A 16284-nucleotide genomic window follows, 5' to 3' on the forward strand; every position below is an offset into this window, starting at 1 on the left:
CACTGTGGCACACCCATCACCTGGGCAGTGTACACTGTACCCAATGTGCTCAACGTATAGTCTTTTATCCCCTGCTCCCTCTCCCACGTCTCCCCCAATTCCCCAAAGCCCATTATATCATTCTTATGCCTTTGGGTCCTCATAGTTTAGCTCCCACTTATAACTGAGAACATACAATAATTAGTTTTCCATTCCTGAATTACTTAGAAGAATGGTCTCCAGTTCCAACCAAGTTGCTGCAAGTGTCCTTATTTTGTTCCTTTTTATGGCTGAGTAGTACTCCATGGCGCATATATGCCATGTTTTCTTTGCCCACTCATTGGTTCGTACACATTCAGCCTTGTTCCACATTTCTGCAATTACAAGTTGTTCTGCTATAAACACGTATGTGCAAGTGTCCTTTCCACAGAATGACTTCCTTTCCTTTGGGGAGACACCCAGTAATGGGGTTGCTGGATCAAATGGCAGTTCTACTTTTAGTTCTTTTCGATTACATGTTACTTCTGATTTCCTATTTACCATGATGAGACTTTAGCTTCCTCCCACAGACTCTCCTCCCCCATGCTGCTAATAAAAATAATGAAAGTATTCAATTGACAGTCATCATTTTCATAGCTGTAACTATGGTATACAAGGTTCACAGCACAGTCTGTAGTGTACTACGAGTGTATTTCCTTTCTTAATAACACTGCCTCTCTTGGAATTAATTATAACTTTGTTCATAGTCTCTCGGTTTTCTACTTTCCTACTACTCTTTCATCCCCAAACCTTCTGATACAACTACAAAATCCTCTGTACAGAACCCAGGAGATGGCTAGTCAGTGGGTCCTCCTGTCCCCTGGACCCCTCACACATAGTCATTCTTCCTCAGGCCTCTGCCTACCTGGCAGCTGACTGCTAGGCCATTACACGGCTCCGTGCCTCTCGCCACCCTGAAAATTCTCTTTGGTGCCTTCTTGTGCCGGATCTCGATTCCTGCATCACTTGTCTTCCTCCTTGTTTTACTCCCTCATTTTAGTGGGGTATATCCTTACAGCAGCTAAATAAGCTTATTTTAGTCCTTATAGATCTAAAATGTCTTAGTTCTATTCCTACACTTGACTGGCTAAGTACAGAATCACAGGCTGGAACTCACTTACTCATTTCCCCTCAAAAGTAGCGTGCATTTTTATCATTGGGAAGTCCAATGCTATCTGATTCCTGATTGTTTAAATCAAACCTGATTTTCCATTCTCTGGATACCTTTACAACCTCCCCTTTACCCCTGGTGTTCTGAAATTTCACAATAAAGTGTCCTGGTGTGAGGCACTTAAAAAAATTGTTAATGTAATTCCAACAGAATATATACTCCACGATGGCACGGGCTTTTGTCTGCTTCCCCCCACTCCCGTGCCTCTAGTGCACTGGACACAGCCTGTCCTCTGGCAGGCACTCAGCAATACAGGTAGAATAAAAGGCAAAACATGCCTGTACCTGATGCGCCCTTTCTATCTGGAGGGTCATCACTTTCATAAATTACTTCTCTGTAACTTTCTGCCCACTACTACCTTTATAACTCATATTAGTTGGATGTCAGACTTCCCGATTGATTCCCAAATTTCCCAAATATTCCTTTTCCCCACTCATTGTTCTACTTTTGGAGAAAAATTTTTTAAAAATCTTATCATTATAAGTTGCTTTAATCTTTTGTTACTAAATTTTAGTTTCCAGTTCTTTCTCTCTTGCAGGCCTAACGCTGGGTGACTAGGCGTCCCATTCATTTTACTGGAGGGAGCAGGATCCTCACACTTTGGTATCTGTAAGGTCGTTTTCTCTCCATGTGGTTATTTCCTCAGGGAAGAATTCTCTAACCTCCTGGGGATGATACTGGTCCAGTTTCCAGTGTTCCAGGAGCCAAGCAATGGGAGACCGCCAAGATCTCACTATTCAGCACAGGGATTTTCACTTTGAAAAATCCCCACCAGTTCTTGCTTTCTCATTATTTCAAAGAAATATGTATTGAGTTAAAAAGTGTGGATGATGCAGTGTGATACAGGGACAACAGACATGGTCATCATGTCTTATTGTTCTGAGTGACCTACTTTACAGAGAAGGCTACTGGGTCTAATCAGATGGGGGCAGAATCCAAATCCAAGTATCCAGACTTTAGCCTCGAGCTCCTCCCCACAGCTATGCCACCTTGGGGACACCCATCCATCCAAACCCAGCACTTCCACCATAGCCTCAGTATCAGCATCACTTTATCCCCCAGTCCCCTCTTCTAGAGCTACTCCATTTCCTCTTTACTCACTTCCTAGGTTGGCATTCAAACATGGCCTGTCTTAAAGAGCCCCTCCTGCTCCTCATCTCCTTCCGCTTAACACTACAGACCAACACAGCCAAACTCCTTGAAAGAGCAGTCTTTCTGTACTGTCTCCATTTCAACACCCCTCTCACTCATCAACCATCTAAAACATGGCATTCACCCCCATAATTCCAGTGAAAATGTTCTTGCTAACGTCATTAACAACCTTATCTGTAATCCAGTTCACACTTTCTTTTTTTTTTTTTTTGAGACAGAGTCTCGCTGTGTCACCCAGGCTGGAGTACAGTGACGCGATCTTGGCTCACTGCAACCTCTGCCTCCCCGGTTCAAGCGATTCTCCTGCCTCAGCTTTGTGAGTAATGGGATTACAGGCATGCGCCACCAGGCTTAGCTAATTTTTGTATTACAGACGGGTTTTCACCATGTTGGTCAGGCTGGTCTCAAACTCTTGACCTCGTGATCTGCCCGCCTGGGCCTCCCAAAGGGCTGGGATTACATATATGAGCCACCATACCTGGCCCAGACTGTCACTTTTGCCATCACCCTTGTTGCTTCCCTTTCCTTAAGTCCCACCTCTAATCATTTACCCAGTTGGTCGTTTCTACCTGCTACACATCTCTGGAGTCCATCCCCTTCTCTCCTGCTCCACTGTTAGGCCCATCACCTCGCGCCAGGATACCCTAACAGCCTCCTATCCTAACAAGTCTCCTGCCTTCCAGTCTTGCCTTCCACACTGCACCTGAGTGACGGTGTTAAAACACAGATCTGATCATGTCACATCCATGCTGAAACTACTTCTGTGTTGTCTTGCTGCCCTTGAAATAACACTTCAAACTCAACATAGCCTATCGGGCCTTCATGATCTGGCTCAAATATCTTAATGAACAAGGGATTGGAAGTTCCCAGAGCAATCAGTGACTTGTTGCCACTGTCAACTCACCAGCAGAGGAGGCTGGGCTTGAACCTGGGTCCGCATCTCCATTTCCTACTCTTTTCTGCTATTGATGGATGATTTCTTTTATTGTCTACTTTACATTACTCATCCTGCTTATCATTTCTATCAATAAATGTAATCAAGAGTTGATTACGGATGAAAAAATGTAGACTCAGGGAATTTGCTGAAGGTCACACAACAGCTACGACTCCCCCTGAGCTCTGTGCTCTCAATGCTTCTCTACAGGACTTCCCAAATCACCCGTGCTTTGAGGGGTCATGTCCCTCCACAAGTGTATGGGGGTCGGGGGAGTACCGCAGGGCACCGAACTCAGAACACCCAGGCTCTAGTCTAGCATGTACGCATATCCAAAAACATGATGAATATGAGGCTTACTCTGCCTGCCACTCAGACCTCTTGTGGAAATCAAATGAGAACAGAAAGAGGAAAATACCTTACGAATATGTTGCAAATTAGTAGTACTAGTAAGGGCAGGTTTAAAAATAAAGGTCTAGCCAAGCATGCTTAACCAAATAGTGCATTACAACATACCTACTTAGTCTTTAACAAAGTCAGTTATCATCTTTTGGAAGGGCTATCAAACTCAAATAACTGAAAGCAAGTCAAAGTTAGGAGATATTCTCCTGAAAAGTCCAGGATTTTTTACAAGCAGATATTCTAAGATATCCCATTCTTGAGGACTATTTCCCGATTTCCAATTCCGAAGAATGAACACATATTCGTCTTTCTGGACTTTCTAGAGGATTTAAAACTCACAAAGGCAACTGTTTTACACTTCTGAAACTGGAGAGAAGAAGGCAGGCAATAAACATCATTTGTGGCTTAATAATTAATGTTTTTCATTATTTTAGCCCTTTTACAAAGATGAATTTATACTTTAAGATCTCCAGTTCACTAACAAATAATTAGCATAAAAAGGCCTCTCTGAAAAATGTGGTAACATTTAGAGTTAATTCATGCTTCTAATCAAATCCAATGAAATAAACATTTTTCACCATTAACAATAAAGTATGTTTAATTTCCTGCTTGAGTTGTTTAATCACATCAAGGAAGTTTTCAGCTACCTTCCTACCTGTTACTCTTCTAACCTCTTTTATCTCTAGAAAAGGATTGTTTTTTCTAGTTCACTGAACAAATCCTTTCATGTGAACCTTAAGATAACTTTAACCCACAAATCCTCCCGGTTAAACATCTTTGTCAAACATGTTCACGGGCCTGGAATCTGCCATTCACCTAGCTTTTGGATACATGCTTCATGTCTCTGTACAATTACTTTCCTGAACTATCTTAGTCATGAATTAACTTGACTCCAAATTCACTGTCTGAAATTTAGAACACATCTTATCACAAACATAATCATAACAAGTCTACACAACCTCGTGAGCCCTACTGTTAAAAGTCAGGAAATCCAACAAAAGTTACTTCAGGGCAAAGAGGGACAAAGGTTTTTTTTTTTTGTTGTTGTTCTTGTTTTTTTTTTTTTTTTAACAACAGCAGCGAAATCACTGAAGAGATGGATTAAGAACCTAAGCATCTTCAACTGCTATTCCCACTGCTAGAACTGCGCCTCCTAAAAATATTTATGACAAGAACCTAAAATATGCCTAATAGATTTATTGGATATATTACATACTAGAAGACTGAAATCAGCAGGAATTCTAATTAATGCAGTCATTATAAAACAGCGGTTGACATCAAATGTTAGGTAAAATGAGATTTTAAGAACTTTTACTATCTTCCCCTAAAGATAGTAAATGAAATTCCTCTGTAAAATATATTTTGAAAGTCAACAGAACTTCAAGAGGCATACTAATTCACTAGAGTTGCTTATTAATTATAACTGAATACCTACCAACTTCTGCAGATAGAACCGACTGACAATAGGTTAAGTCAAAGTGATAGGCTTTTAAACGACTTACGAGATTTTCTGATTCTAGATAATTTTCTAGTCAAGAAAACTATTCTTAAGCAAAGATAAACAGGATTACATCAGGGCCTTAATATGTCCATTCAAAAAAGAATCATACAACAGCAACATCATTTACCTTATTTTAAAGACATGTTGTCCATAATCCCAGGATGAGTAAGATCAGAGTTAAAACAGTTCACATGACAAGGCTCAGGGTTGGGATTAGGAGGAGTAGAAAGTGCGGAAATAAGAACTGATTGACTATTAGTTCTACCAACTGTGCAATGAACAGTGCCACAGAGCTACACAGAAAGACACACACACAACATGAAAAGAAGTATCTGGTCAGTTCATGTGCTCTGACATGGTCAGGTCACATTTGGAATAGTATGTCTACCTATGAACAAGCAGTGCCTGAGGAACAGACAAACTAGATACCAAATAGAGGGAAATAATCAGCAACTGTGATGCTTGGGAATGGAGATCTACCCCAAACCATGTTGCATAAGCAGCAGCCAGAGACACCAAGGGAAGAGGAAGCTTAGTGGGTGGAGGAAGGAAGTGGCCCAAAATGCATGAAGCCATGTAGGAAAGGGAGATTCATCTGTGTTGCTCAAAGAACAGAATATTAAACAATGAGGAGAAATTAATGGAAGAAAGAATTTAGTCTAAGAAAGAAAGATCTACAAATTAGAACTGTCTGAATAGAATGCGATGCTGAACAAGTGAGTACTGAATATTAAGCAGGATCTGGATGCCTCTCTGCCTTGGATTCCATAAATTTTCCTAGCCTCGGTAGTGGAAAGCAGACAGGCTAAATAAAAAATCAGTAGAGTCCTTAGGAATTAATTGAGGATTTCCATTTCTGGGAATTTGTCTAAGTAGGCACTGTGACCAATTCTCATACTGAAAACTAAAAATGTTGTACACAACATTAAAAACAGATCGGTAATAGACAGGACCTGGCTAGCTGAGTAAGGAATATCAGAAGCCAAAGCTTAAGTGAGATATTCCTTCTACATTTGACATACTTTATATTTTCTATTCTAGTCTTTAATTTTTTAAATGCTGGTTAGACTTAGTAATTGATTTTAAAACCTATCACAATAAGCAGGAGAAAGACAATGAGCTATATACGTAACATACTGTCAGTAAATGTACCAAATAAAAAAAAGGTCACAGACAAAAAAACCAAAAAACAAAAACAAAGCTTAAGTGAGGGCAGGAATCTCAAGATGCAAGGCGGGGACATTTGCTAAAGGGGGACAGACTTTTCCTTTGATTTTCACAGTCTCATGAGAGTGCTAGGAGCAGGAGGAAAAGTCCAGGGGCTACCCAAGATGGAGTGTCTAACAGGGCATCCCAAAGGACCACAGCTTTAGTACTTGAGAGAAACAATTAAACGGATACCTCAGGTCTACAGAGAAAGATGCCTGTCTCAAATCTTGGTACTAATAGAACAGGGAGAGATCCATGCACCTCCAAGAATTCATCATCACAAGCCAGCCCTTCTGTAAGTTTGTGGCCAGAAATAACTTGAGGCCCTGAAAACCCCAAGTTCAAAGCTGAGTTTCCAGTGCTACCTGGGGAAGAGGGAGGGTGGTAGCTCCAGTCACCCAGGAAAAGCAAAGGCAACTCCCCTCTGGAGGAACCTGCTCTCAACTCCTGTCTCAGAGAATTCCCCAAGAAAATCTTCCAAGAAATATGACCTCACAGTAAAAAAAATAAAAATATAAAAAGCAATGCACCATAATAAGAGTCAGCAAAAACAACAGAGAGTAGAATTAGAACTGTAAATGCTTTAGCTACTGAATTTATCAAAAACAGGACTAAGACTAAAGGCATACATATGCATACATCACACGCACAATACTCAAAGCCAGCTAGAAGTCTAGATATGCTACAACCTCATTCATTCCTCAGACGCATCCTAAGATCAGAGCTTTAGAGCTGCTGTAAAAGTTATTACATAAAGCATCATTAAAACCTGAGAATAAAAGCCTCCTCCTGGTATTTATGACATGACAGCTTATCTCCATACAAAGAGCTGCAGCTAGAATAATGCTATGTAGGTACCTGTATACACATGCCTCTGGACATGTGCTTGAAATCAACTCCAAGTACGTTTACTTTGAAACATACTAGAGTAAGTAAAAGGGGTCAATTAAAAAACTTAAAAAACAGAATTAAAAATGTAATTGTTAATTTCACAAAAGAATTGACTTTAAAAAATCATAACAAGCATTTTTTTAACTGACATACTTTTAAGGTGATAATTTTTAAACGTGATAATAGGGAGGGCGGTGAAATCCCACTAGCACCAAAACAGAAACGAAAGAAAATGTCAAGGACCAACAGTTAAATTACTGACTCAATTTGATTCCTTGTAATTACACAGATAATGAAATTGAATCAAAAAGCGCACAGTAGAAATCTAACCTCACCATCTACAAACAGGTTATGCCTTTGCACCTAAATGTACACAGAACTGCCCTTCTTCTTCACTGTCTCCCCGTGATTGACAAGCAGGGGTGAGCAACGAGAACCCGAGCAGACAGCTCTTCTGCGGGAGAGATGCTTATATATTAGAAATGCTGCCGGGCGCGGTGGCTCAAGCCTGTAATCCCAGCACTTTGGGAGGCCGAGGCGGGTGGATCACGAGGTCGAGAGATCGAGACCATCCTGGTCAACATGGTGAAACGCCGTCTCTACTAAAAATACAAAACATTAGCTGGGCGTGGTGGCACGTGCCTGTAATCCCAGCTACTCAGGAGGCTGAGGCAGGAGAATTGCCTGAACCCAGGAGGCGCCGAGATCGCGCCATTGCACTCCAGCCTGGGTAACAAGAGCGAAACTCCGTCTCAAAAAAAAAAAAAAAAAAAAAAAAAGAAATGCTGTAAGGAAATGAAAACATCCATCTTCCATCCTTCTATAAAACTGAAAGATACGGATTTGCCATGAACACAATGTTCTACAAACAAGTATCGCTTGCACCGCTACAGCCCTGGATGGCCAGGCTTAGACGGCATGACTCTGGCAGGGCCAGCCCCTGCATACAGGTGACCACAGCAGCAGTGGTGGTCTGAGGCGAGGATAATTAGGCCAGCAGCTCTAGGCCTGGCTCTAAAAGGTGACCTGAGCAACACAGAAAGATGCCACCCCTTAGTGTAGAAGAGAAGATGAAAGCTCAAGTTGTCCACCGTTCACAGAAGTGAGCCAGAGTTCTCAGACTGAGTTTTTCAGTGTCTGTTTAAGAACAATGTGCATTTTTAAACATTTCTGTGAAAGTCCCCAAATACTTGGGGGATATACCTTGACACTGTAGTTATCATAATAATATTTTGTCTTTAGGTCTTTGTCTTATTATCTATTTCGCTAGCAGGTAACATTTTATTCACCACCACAGTAACTTTTTGTTTTAGGAGTTATAGTAAAGGAATATTAACTATCAGGATGATGCAAAAGCAACTATGGTTTTTGCCACTAAAGGTAATTGCCAAAAATGCAATTACTTTTGCACCAAGCTAATACTAAACTTTGAGGAAGAGATGATTGTTTTTTCCTGATATACTTCCAAAGCCCCATTTCAGTTTTCTTAGATGTGAAACAAACTCCCTAACACCCTCACAAAAGCAAAGTGAAGTAGCAGCAAGGAAAAGGCTTCCATGCTAAGTTGTATTGGGAGGATCACACTTCCTAGTTCCTGATACCAGGTTTGGGCAACTAAAGCCCCTGCCAACACCCACAATCAGCCCTCTATCCCCATGCTACACACACGCGGAACCAGCTCCATGCTCCACTGCCCTGTTCACCTTCGTTTCCAATTTTCCTACAAATCGGCACATATACACTCCCAGGCCAGATCGGGTTTCATTTTAAAAATCTTTACTCAACACAAATTTAGCAGGCGAATTTTTTAATCCAGTTTTTTTTTTTTAAATGTAAGTTTATAATCGTGTATTTTCCCGTAATAAAGTTACTGAATATTTTTGTCACCTAATTATAAAAAGCATGATTAACTGTGAACATAAAAATAAATTTTAAAAGATATTCAACTCAGGTATGCTTGAAAAAAAAATAGGACTTTATATATATAGTAAAGATCAGAAGCCTAATTCTCCAGGGTTTTTAAAAATGGTTTTCTTTTTCCTTCCAACAGCTATGGATCTACATACAGGTTCTCAGAGCACTGACGAGTGGCTGCACTGTGTGAAAAAGGGAAAGATGCTCCACAGCGAGACAGTCACTACGACGGACTTCAAATAATAATGTCCCTGCCACAGACTAGAGGTGCTTACTATCCATGCTAAACAAAAATGCTGTATTTTATACACAACTACTGTTCTGTTATCTCCTGAAAGTTTTATAGGGCAGGATCCTTCTTTGAAAGCAAGGCCTTCTACTCAGATAAAATTATTAAAACATTGCACTGTGTTTATTAGGACTGATCCATTACTTTGGATGCCTAGAAGCGACGACAGGGTAACCGCTGGCTTTTTAGTTCCACCCCTAGCAGTGGCACAGATTCACTCCTCAGTTTGAATATATATGTGTGTGTGTGTGTGTGTGTGTGTGTGTGTGTGTGTGTGTGTGTGTGTGTGTGTGTATTTTTGGTGGGAGACTATAAAATTTACTTCAGTGCTCATACTGTCCAGATTTGCTGGTGGAACTCCCTCAGTCTGGCTTATGAATCCTTCCGGAAGGCCTCTGTCATTTTTGAGCACTCTCTTACTTTCACCCCCAGGCCCAGGAATCTGTCAGTTTTCCAAGGAGTCCTGGTTCCTTTCAGAGAGTCATACCTAGAAACCGAGACCTGGGTGTCCGCTGTGCTTACTGCTCCCGGAGTGCGGCTGCTCCCAGGCCCTGCCAGCAAACAGAGCTAGAACCTACATGTAAGTCTACAGACACATACACATACATTCGTCCTTGCACCTATACTTACTTCTTCGTCTACACGTATTGAAATCCATGCGCTCATACCAATTCAAACTCCAGTTCAAAACTACCACCACAGCATTCATTCTTTTTTTCTCCTTTCCATTTTTGTAATTCTTTTATCTGAAGTGAGAAATCTGGCTCTGGGTTACCCTGGATATGCTTATGTATTTTCATCTATTTCCCTGTATGTAACTCACCTCTCATTCACTGCCACCAGAGCCCAGCCCCAGTGGGGCACTCTTCTCACGCTACGTGGGCTCAAACACCCTGAGTCGGGAAGCTACTGCCACTCCCCACACACCCTCATCTCATTCCTGTCACACTCTGCCACCCAAATGCCCTCCCAGGAAGATGCCCTCATCACCCCAGCTGGCCTGCCATGGCCTACTGCCCCACTCCCCACACAGACAGCTACCTTGCCCAGGCCCACCTAATGACTTCTGGGCGGAAGTGGAGGAGGAAGAACTTGGTTAACTGTCTTTTAAATAAAATATAACTAATATTTTATTAGATAACTTGCTTTCATTCTACATAATAGTCACGCTCCTGAAAATTGCCATAGACTTTTCAGCTTTTATAGAGGAATCACATTTTAGAACCCTGGGGGCCTTCTACTTCAACGCAGTGCTGAGTATTTAATAAAGTCATTCTGTAATATGAATAATCCCTACTAAGATATATGTTCTGTAAAATTTGATTATCACCAAACATGATTTTTTAAAGTGGTAATATCTGAGATAAGTCATAAAGTTCACTAAATAGCAGTCAAGGTACTCTAGAATTTCAAAACTTATGGCTGAACAAACAAAACACCATTTCACTGTAATGGAGACATCCCAGGGCACAAACTTCTTTTTCAGTAAAATAAATTAGAGGACACATTCGAGAAGTTTCTAACAGCTTGCAGAGTATTACTAATCTTAACCCACGTGCCAATGCATCTACATCTGGAAGGGGAAGTCAAACTGGGAATTCGTAAAGTAACTGTTGTGCAAACATATGCCCACAAATACAATTTAAAGGATACTTAATTACTTGTATATTTATTTAAAAATTTGGTCTGAAATCCATACAAGTGGATTAGAAAAAAAAGCACAGTGTCTTCTCACCTTGCCTTTGCGTCATTAATTGTTACCAGAAAAGGACAAAGCACCTCTCTGCCTCCAAATAATCCAGGAAGCAAGGTTTGCCTGGCAGCAAGGGATCCATCTGAGAGGCGGCCGGCAGCAGCAGTGGGCTGGCCAGTGAGGCTGATGCTCGCTGAGGTGGGAAGGGGTGAAAAGCCAAGGGAAGGAATGGAGGGAGAAGCAGCCTGAGCCTGGGCTGGGCATGCATGTGCAAGAACCTGGGAGCGAAATCCCTGCTGGGGCAGGCAGTGGTGGGGTAACAAGACAGCTGGGTCAGACCTGTGTCAGATAAGCAAGGTCAGACTGGGGTCCTAATCAACCATGAGAATGACTCGGGCTCACTTGATCTTTTTATTTTTATTTTTTTCTGTTTCATATGCTGGTTCTTCCTTTGGCAACCTTGACTCTGGCAGTCAGTTTCCAAACTGGTAAAGGGAGTGCAGACTAGTGTTAAAAACACAGACTCTGAAACCAGACTGAGGTCAAATCCAGGCTCCACGGTATATTATCACAAGATTCACAACCTCTCAGTGCCTCAGTTTCCACATGTGATACATATCTCCTAACACCAGAATGGGGACGAGTGGAGCAAGGAGCCCACTGTGCGCTTGGTGACATGTTAGACCATGGAAGGGCAGCTGTGAAGTAGGTTTGGGGCTGCCTCAAGTCAGAGGCTTTTCTGGATAGACTTTCCCCAGGCTCTCCTTTGGTGGCTTCTGCCTCCTCCAGGACAAGAAAAACCAAGGGAGAAAGTACCAAAGTGGGCAGCACCACTCCTGAAAAGGTGACACTGCTGGACATCATGACTGCTGCCCCTCCCCCCCCCACTGCAGCCCTCTTGGTGTGTCCCCAGGAGAATGGCCCAGCCTCTGTCACCCTCACAGCTAGCACAAGGACTCACTTGAAAATGTGTTCCATTCAGTCCAACATGGGCCCCAACTCCCACCATTCTGGAGCTCCAGGAGGGACCTGGTGTGGTGCCAGCCTCATCCCCGCTCCCTCTCCTCACGGGCTCCTCCTCTTCCACGTGTAACAGCTTTGTGGTCACACCGCTCCTGGTAGTCTTACCTCCTTCACAGGCTGTGCTCAGCTGGAGCTCTCAGAAACTTTCCCGATTCCTCAGGAATTGTCCTGGAGAAGCCAGCCTCTGTCCCGCTCCAACACTGCTCTGCTAACAGCAGCCTGGTGCCCCACCTCAGCCTGTGCCTCTGGAGTCCCAAGTTCACACAGCTGCTGCTCAGAATTCTTGGACAGGCCCCATCGTTTCCCTGTTTCCCAGGGTCAGAACTCCATTCTCACTGTTCATCCTTACCAAACACTGATCACATATGCACATGCACAATTATTTACTCACTCTCCGCGTACTAAGCACCCAGCATTAGGGTAGGCTCTGGGGACATCCACTGAAGACACAGTTATGTGCACACACCAAGATCTTCAAATGAGGCAGAGTACTGGGGGAGAACGCACTTAGTCATTACTATCAGCAGTTACAGGGCAGTGTGGCTGGTGCTACGGCAAGATGATGTATGCAACAGGAGAGGACTCAGAGAAGGGAGCTAGGGCAGACAGGAAGCGGGTGTGGGGGCCAGGTTTTTGCATTTTGATTCAACTACACTTCACGTGTTGACATTTTTATGAGTCTCACAAGTCCAGTGAAAAAAAAGATTACCTTGTTAAAATACAACAAGCCCTGCACAAATGTAGCAAAACATTTCCTTCCATGTATATACAACAGAAATCAAACTATTACACATAAAATATATTAAATTCTGATTCCCTTTTGTAATCTAGTAATTTTAAAAATCCTGATAAACTGCAATGGCTAGAGCTTATCTGTGAGCTCAGTTGCTAAAGGAAGAGAAAGATACAAAACGCTTTACATTATACTGTAAGAATTCAATCCCTACTAAACTTTGAACAGATGGCCCTTTTCTCAAGTTCAACAATTTTACCAGCTAAGTTTCTGAGGAAGCTAATAATAAGTTTTTAAAAAGCCACCAGAGGGCAAAATCACGGTGGACTTTCCAAGAGAGAAGATTCCAACTTGTTACCTGTGCAGACCACACTGGGTTATAGTCACCACCAGGTGGGATATGAGATTCCAGACAGGTTTAGTAAACAATGCTTTTCCCTGAGTCTAAATCACAAGTCTCTATGAGGTCTCCAAGCAGTATTAAATAATTGTACGGAAGCAAGCAATCATTGTATATTCCTATAAATGAAGACGGACACCTAAAATCAGCCCATTCAAATGAATACTGAAAGCCATTTGGGCATTATTCTGGACATTTCTGAACCTGTTCTGATTCCTAAACTGAGCTTTAAAAAGTATATGCACACATTCATCAGTCTCCTTTCTTTTCTCCTTTTAAAAGCCATGTTCATCCCTATTTTCACATAAGATCAATTCATATTGCCCCATTATTTTGCAGACTATGAAGTGATTTGCTCTCAGAAATACACTCTAAAGTACATTGATCTCCACCAACCTTGTATATTTCTATTTGCCAAAATGGGGGCTGTGGGTAGGGGAAAATGAGTATTACATGATATAAAATGGTAAGTTAATCTCCTTCTGGAATTTTAGCAAACTGCATTCACATCTTAAGAAATTAAGAGTGAAAGATGTCTAAATAAGAAAAATGAACAAAACACCTACTGTGACTTATTTTGCCCTCCTGTAACTTCAGAGTATTACTAAACATGGTACTGAAATCTGCATTCGGCCCTCGTGAAGTTAATAAGTGATCAAATATTTTCTAGTATGAAAAGAAAAATAATTGATATGTATACAACTTATAAACAGGCTCTTTTCAATTAGATTTTCCTCTCTCTATAGCTGCTTTCATATTTTGCTTTTCCTATTACTATGACTGCACCCAACCCACAACTGTAGCCTTTTTCTGCACATCTACAAGCCATAGGGGAACCGGATGACATGGGAGTAGAGACCAGGATGCTCATCAGAGACCAAGGGCTGGGTCTCACCACCTATGGACTGAAGACTACTCAGTGACGGGGAACCCCCATATGAGTCAAAGGGGAGAACGTCAAAGCGCTGAAGTATTTCACACTATCCCCCAGTGTCTCTAAGTCCTCCTGGGGAGCACTGGGAGCCTAAGAATTCCCTCTGCCCCTTAAGAAACAGCATTATTGGCCGGGCGCGGTGGCTCAAGCCTACTAATCCCAGCACTTTGGGAGGCCGAGGCGGGTGGATCACGAGGTCGAGAGATCGAGACCAACCTGGTCAACATGGTGAAACCCCGTCTCTACTAAAAATACAAAAAATTAGCTGGGCATGGTAGTGCGTGCCTATAATCCCAGCTACTCAGGAGGCTGAGGCAGGAGAATTGCCTGAACCCAGGAGGCGGAGGTTGCGGTGAGCCGAGATCGCGCCATTGCACTCCAGCCTGGGTAACAAGAGCGAAACTCCGTCTCAAAAAAAAAAAAAAAAGAAAGAAACAGCATTATTGAGCTCTGAAGTTAGAAATTAAGATCAGTGAAGGGCGTTATGGTTAAGGAAAGAAAGACTCCGTTGGCAACGGCAGTGGTGGTGAGAGTAGCACGATTTGTTTGGATTTTGCAGAGCCCTCTTTATTCCTTTGGATTTTGACCACAGTCTGTATAAAGATGGATGGAGGCACAAGCATCAGGGGTCACTGGGAGAATCAAACTGCCTTACAAGCCTTGAACAGGGGATGGCTGCAGTCATTTACCCCTTCCCCTCCTCCCCGATTCTCAAATAACGTCCTTGACTGTTCACCAGTTGCCAAGGTATCATTTTGTCCTATACCTGTTCCTTTCTCCTTTGTTCATTCTTTGCTCTTTCTCCATCAACAACTTGAAACCCCCCACCCCACCCGCAACATGCAAACACACATTTCAGGCGTCATGTCATCAGGCCAGGCTGTGCAACGCACAATAGTGCACAAGAAGCTGAAATCTACCCTGCACTCCTCTCCCTGCACCACACATACTAGTTTCAGGCTGTGTCCACCCAGAGAAACGGAGGCCTTTTTCTCTTTTGTACAAAAGCACCATCCATTCCCCAAGCCTGGGCAGCGTCTGCCCAGAGAGGGCATCCTTTTCCAATATGCATCAACTAGGGCTGGCTGTGCTCCCTATCCTCTTAAGCTTTCCCTGGGAACTAAAAAGACAGTATTTCCATCAAAACAAATGATTTTCATATTGCCTTTAATAAAACACATTTTTCATTTTAAGGCACGATATCAGTTCCTCCAAGTCAAATAGAGCTGTTTTAACAGAAATAAACAAAGGGCTTCAGACAGTGTCTGGCACAGTCACATGGTGAGCTTCAACTAAGTGTTACATGTTACTGTTCTTACCTTTGTAAAGTACCATTCAATGCTTGGTTCACCTAACAATGCAAGCACCTTTAACAGTGACGGGAGGAAAACCTGCCTTAGGCAAATTAAGGGAACTAAGTCGTTCCTGCTTCTGATCTACAACCAGCAAAACCAAAACGACTTCTGGAATTTGGGGTGGGGGAAAATCACAGCTACGAAATGATTTAATTAAGCCACACATATGCACACCAATGAAAAAAGGCATCTTGCTATGAAGATTAAATGAGGTGACACAGATAAAGCTTCTAGCACAACATAACAGAAAGTTGCTAGAGGTTTTTAACAGCACACTTTTTTCCAAAACTAAGAAAAGGAGGTGGGGAAAAAAAAAAAAAAACAACAGTCCAAAGCTAAAAAAGAATAGCAGCCTAGGGCCACTGTACATAGAGGAAATCTACTTTAACACAAAATTGTTGTTGTTCAAGTTGAGGACTTCTTGCTGTGTATTCTCTTCGAGACTGGCATGAGGCAGGAAGCTAAACTTTATGGAATTTCTCCCACGGCTGTTGCAAGTTATCAGGATACGTATGCGAAGCTCATCAGTATTCTACTGGCTGAGGGTTGTTATACCTCTTTCATAAAAAAGGAACCAAGCAATTAGTCTCAAGGGAGACCACAACCATGCAGAAGAAGGTTAGAATAAAATGTGAATGCTTAAATTATCAACTATTTACAAACTC

General features: G+C 42.2%; 1 protein-coding gene across 2 annotated transcripts in view; it reads right to left on the reverse strand.

Annotated features, from left to right (window-relative positions):
* Positions 1-16284, reverse strand: part of PELI2 (pellino E3 ubiquitin protein ligase family member 2) — a 173781-nt gene that overhangs the window by 53872 nt on the left and 103625 nt on the right. The window lies entirely within an intron of this gene.

Source organism: Saimiri boliviensis, chromosome 2 (genome assembly GCF_048565385.1).
Source record: "Saimiri boliviensis isolate mSaiBol1 chromosome 2, mSaiBol1.pri, whole genome shotgun sequence".
NCBI lineage: Eukaryota > Metazoa > Chordata > Mammalia > Primates > Cebidae > Saimiri > Saimiri boliviensis.